A 5,851-nucleotide genomic window follows, 5' to 3' on the forward strand; every position below is an offset into this window, starting at 1 on the left:
GGCTCACAGTTTCAGAGATCTTGGTCCATAGAAGGATGGCTCCTTTCCTCGGGGCACGAGGTGAGGCAGTATTTCATGGCAGAAGAATGTAGTGGAGGAAAGCGCCTCTCATGATGATCAGCAAGCAGAGAGAAAAAGGCACTCTACTCTCCAAATACAAAATATATTCCCCAAAGCCACACCCCCAGCGAACCACTTCCTCCAGCCACACCCCACCTGCCTTTAGTCACCACTCAGCTAATCCCATCAGGGATCAGTTCACTGGTTGGGTTAAGATTATAGTCCAATCATTTCTTTTTCAAATCTTTTTGTATAGTCTATCTCACGCATGAGCTTTTGGGGGCGGGGGACACCACATCTAAACCACAACAGAAGCACCTTATGACTTTTCTTTGGCATATCTGAATTGCCAGCATCTCTACTCTTGGACTTTGGCTATTATTAAATAAAGTAAGGGTGGTGGTCACTGGGAAACAGGAAAATTCTAGTGTAATGAGGCCAGAACTATCAAATGGGGGAGGAAAATAGAAAACAAGAATGAAAGGCTTATAAATGTCGTGGCTAAGAACCAGAATTTTCACCAAGGATGCAGAAAACAAGTTTTGCCAAAGAGTGAAAGACTGTTCCAAACATCATTAGGACATGAGAGCTAAATAATACCTAGTCAGTCCCTGGCTGAGCATGGATGGGTAGGTCAACACAGAGTTCTGAGTAATTTTTAGCCATTTATAAGATGTGGGATGAAACCATTATTTCAAAATGTCAAATGGTCCAATCATTTCCAAAGATCTCTACTGTTTCTCTAGGTATTGAACAGACCACAACTAAAACTTCACAACTATGAACCTCAGGTGCTAGACTTTGTGATGTGTATGTGTGTGAATGAGAGAGAGAGAGAGAGAGAGAGAGAGAGAGAGAGAGAGAGAGAGAGAGAGAGAGAGGGCGGGGAGGGAGAGGGAGAGAGATCACAGCACAAAGGAGAGAGCTGGAGACAGAATCAGATCATTAAATTTGGTGATAAATTAATCTTTTGAAAATCAGATCTCATGTGATTCTGAAATCTTTGTAATGTTTTGAATAAAAAAAAAATAAATCCCAAAAAAAAAAAAAAAGAAAATCAGATCTCTCTGTGATATAGTACTGAATCATACATCTTTCTCCTTAAGTCTCTCTCTTCCTTCACTCCTTCCCAGTCCTCTTTTGTTCAACATATTATTCAACATATTATTGACTTTTAAATTTAATATTACAAATACAACTGTACCTAGGTAAATAAGACCCTATATTGTACTCCCTAGAGTACAGAAAGAAGAAAACCCACCCTTTCCTCTTGGAGGCAGTGTGCTCCATATACTTCAGAGCATTGCTTCTGTTCCACTCAATAAACCCTTTATGCTTTTCTAACTGTGTCTCTCAGCAAAATTTTTCTTTCAGGAAAACAAGACCCGAGGACCCTCCACCTGGTAAATATATATGGTTCCATAACTTGGACCTGGCTTGGGTCACTGTGGGAACCTGAGGGATGAGCTGGACAGACTTAGCCCCACTGCTACTCAACTTCTGTCCTTGGCTGCACAAACTCTCACTCTTGTCTCAGACTGCTTTCCTTTGTCGTATCTGCCCCCTTGGCTCACGTTGTGTTTGCAAAACCACACTTCCACATAGACCACTTCTGTGATCTACCTTTGCCCCATTTATAGGATCTTTGCCCTCTCCTTGGTCTTTTCCACCACTGTCCTCTCTGTCCATGGACAGACCCCATGCTCTAAACCCCTTCCCTGTGTTATTTTCTCCTGTATAACCCTATTTTTCTTCAGGTCATAATGATGACTCTCATTCTCACCTGGACTGCCCACCTTATTCTGAGGTACATCCCCAGCCCTTTTTATTTTTTATTTTGAGACAGGGTCTCACTAAGTTGCCCAGGGTGACCTTGAACTTGTGATCTTTCTGCCTCAACCTCCAGGGTTGTTGGGATTACAGGAATGCACCACACCCTGCTAAATGTTATATCTTAATTAATTGACTCCTTTCTTAATATATAATGCCTTCTTTATCTTCTGTAACAATCTTTTGTAACAATTTTCCCTACAGTCTGGTTTTTTTTTTTTTTGATATTATTATAGCCACTTCGACTCTGTTTTGAATATAATTTGCTTGGAATATTGAATATGTTTTTCTGACCTTCATATTCAACCTATTTGCGTCTTTGAATCTAAAATGAGTTTCCTATAGATAGCTTATAATAGTTGGATCATTGTTTAAAATTCCATCTGCCAATCACTGCTTTTTGATTAGAGAGCTTGATCAAGTTACATTTAAAGTATTTACTTACTGCGAAACACTTATTTCTGTCATTCTACTATTTTTTTTTCCTGGGTATCTTATATTTTTTCCTATTCCTCTTTTTGCCTTTTGTTTCGTTTTGTAATTACCCCTTTGATTCCCTTCTCATTTCCTGTTCTTCAGTTTTTAGATTTTATTTTTTGTGGTTACCATGAGAATTACTACTAGCATCCTAAATTTATAACAATCTAATTTGAATTGTCATCAATTAGGTCCAGTAGTATACAGAATCTTTGCACTTCTGTTGCTCTTTCTGACTCATTTTATGTTGCTGTTGTCACAAATTGCATTTTTATATATTGTCTATTATCATAGATTTATAAGTATTATTTTAAACATTTGTCTTTTACATCATATAAAAAACAAAAAGTGGAATTACATACCAAAATCTAATAATACTAGCTTTTGTATTACCTTTGGATTATCTTGGCTGGAGTTCTATATTTCTCTGGATGGCTGTGAATTACTGTCTAGTATCTTCACTTCAGCCTGAAGTGCTCCCATTAACAGTCCTTGTAGAGCAGGTCTACTAGTAACAAACCCTATTACTTTTTGTTTATCTAGGAATGTCAATTCCTCTTTTATTTTTGAAGGATACTTTTGCTAAATACTGAAATCTTGGTCCACAGGATTTTTTTTTCTATTCAGCACTTTAGATCTGTCATCCAACTCCCTGTGGCTCTTTGATTTCTGAACACAATTCAGCTCTTAATCTTACGGAGGACCCTTGTGTATAACAGGTTGCTTCTCTCTTGCTACTTTCAAGATTCTTTTGTCCTCTCTGGCTTTTGACAATTTGATTATAATGTGCTCTGTATGGATAGCTTTGTGTTTATCCTTTGAATCTGTTGAGCCTCTTATGCATGTAATTTAATGTCAAATTTGGAGAGTTCTTGGCCATTATGGTGGTCCCTACTTATCAGTGGAGGGAGGATATGTTCCAAAACCCCAGTGGATGCCCAAACTCCTCATATTATACCTCTGTGTGTGTGTTGTTTTTTGTGTGTTGTGTGTTTTCCTATACATATATACCTATGACAAAGCTTAATTCATAAATTAGGCAAAGTAAGAGATTAATAACAAATCCAATAATAATAAAATGGAACAATTATAACATTATACAATAACAAAATTGCCAGCATAAATACTCTTACACTGTGGAGCCATTATTAAGTAAAATAAGGGTTACTTGCTCCTCCTACCTGCTCTAGGCTGCATGCCGCAGCAGCTACACTGCCTGATGAGAGCAGCGATGGAGCTGACCCAGAGTTCCTGCTGCAGGAGGCCCACAAGAACACGGAGGACGTGTAGAGCTACCAGCCTGCGCTGGACCACAGACTGCAGGGGCTGCAGGAGGCACAGAAATCAAAAAGAGTGCATCACAGACAAGGGATGTCCTCAAATGGCAGGTTAATGACTTAAAGGGAAGTCTGGTAAGCTCCTGGACAAATGATTTGTGACCCTTTTGTAAGTAGGGAACACCATTAAACAGGAATCCATTAAACCACTAGATGACTGCCAGAAGCTCATGAAATGTGGAGTTAACACTGCAGAGGACTTGGTCCAGGAAGGGGAGATTGCCATTCTTAGTGGTATAGAAGAGCACAATGAGAAACAGTGGGGCTTTACCACGAAGGCTTCACACATTCAGTTGGGCAGTTTACCACAAGTGCCTTCACTGGTTTATATGCCTTGTTTATCTGCTTAGTTGGATGATTCAGTTCTAACATAAAGACATTACTTTAAAGCATGAAACAGTAGCATCTCACCTACCAGTGCAGATAGAAGAACTAATAGAGAAACCTAGAGGCATCATACTAAGATGGTGTAAGGTGGATGACCACTTTAAACCCAAGAGGACAGGCTCCAGTTCTATAAATATACTTCAAATCATTTTGAAACTGAATTCAGAGTATTGCACAGAGACCGCAATATTGATTATCATTTTAGAGTCTACACCGGACGAGATGGTTGACAGGAGTGGAGTCCTTGGAACATCCCCCCACATAGGTGCCTCATGAGTGGACAACTGGCTCTGAGGGATTCAGCCTGAACAGTTGAAGAAATACAGCACTCTGGAATGATTCTGAATCCTCAGGTGTTCTCTATGCCAGCGCTCCAACCTATTTCTGTGCACAGACATTAACATTCAGAGAGAAGCAGAATGGATAGGAATCTCTGCAGCCAGATCACCAATGGTGCAGTTTTTATAAATGGAAAAGAAACGACCAGTAAATTGCCTGCGGTGACCTATGGATCCACTGTCACATTTGACATCAAAGCTGAAACTCTAGGAACTACCAATAATAATGAAGTAATTATTAGCTTGAATAACAGAGAATTGGTTTTTGATTGGTTACTTGGTCAGTCTTGGTTCTCTTTGCTTTGCGTGGTTTTTTGTTTTTGTTTTTATCCTGGATAGAAAGTGTTCATGTTTTAGAGTTTTTGTTGCTTGACTTTCATTTATTGTAGCCATCCTCAGCCCAGTTTAGCTGTACCTGAATTTTTTTAAAGTAGGTTTTTCAGGCCATTAGAAATGGAAAGTGTTTACTGGATTCATTTTGTATATTTAGCAATAAGACAGTTGAACCCTATGGACCCAACTATCATTCAGTCAATTTCGTCTTTAACATACTGTTAATTAAAATATCAAATTACAACAAAAATCAAATTAGATTTAAATGTTTGGAAAGATACAAAACATCCTGTATCATTCCACTGTACTTCTTCTTAAAGTTGGTTATTAGATCAGAAATATGTAATGTACCTTTATTTTATTAAATCTCCATCAGCATCCTAGGTCATGTAAAACTTCAGAGTAAAACCATAGGAATAGACCATATAGAAGCTAGAGTTCTGTAATGCATGTTCACTTGTGTGTTTTCTACATGAGTGCATTGACAGTGTGCTGCATGTTCAGGAATCTGGCTTTTATTCCATTATCAATAATCTTTAAAATCTAAAAAGCTTTTATTATTTTTGCATTTTTTCACAATGCCTGAGCAGATGTATATAATAGGCCAGTATTATCTTTTGTTCTTTTCCAGCTTGATTTTAGATAGGATAGAGAATGCAGGGCGTGATCATGCATGAAATCACAATTATATCAGAAAAGGGTCTACTCTGATCACTCTGGAAGCATGGGCCAGGGTACCACATTGGGAGCTCAGGTTGCGGTCTTTAAGGCCACTGACATGCCAAGGCGGAGCTTTCCTAACTATTCCTAAGTTCCTCCCCACTCTTGATTCAGGATTTTCTTGGTTGCTGTAAACTTCTGGCTATTTTTCAGAGTTCTGAAGAAGTCGACTCAGATAGTGTCTGCTGGGTTTTCCCCTATTTCTGTGGAAAAACGGGCCCTGGGAACCATCTACTCCAGTATTTTCACTTACATCACTTAATCAGTTATTTTAATGAACAGGATTCATAGGATGTCAGCAGAGACTAACTTTATAACTTTTCCTTTGTGCCTTTAAACCTGATCTGCAGGCCATTTATTTTTAACCCT

General features: G+C 38.7%; 1 pseudogene; it reads left to right on the top strand.

Moving 5' to 3' along the window:
- The first annotated feature begins 3,586 nt into the window (after window positions 1–3,586).
- On the top strand, window positions 3,587–4,768 carry LOC143381551 (cytokine receptor-like factor 3 pseudogene; annotated as a pseudogene).
- The last annotated feature ends 1,083 nt before the right edge of the window (window positions 4,769–5,851 follow it).

This window comes from Callospermophilus lateralis, chromosome 15 (genome assembly GCF_048772815.1).
Source record: "Callospermophilus lateralis isolate mCalLat2 chromosome 15, mCalLat2.hap1, whole genome shotgun sequence".
Taxonomy (NCBI): Eukaryota; Metazoa; Chordata; class Mammalia; order Rodentia; family Sciuridae; genus Callospermophilus; species Callospermophilus lateralis.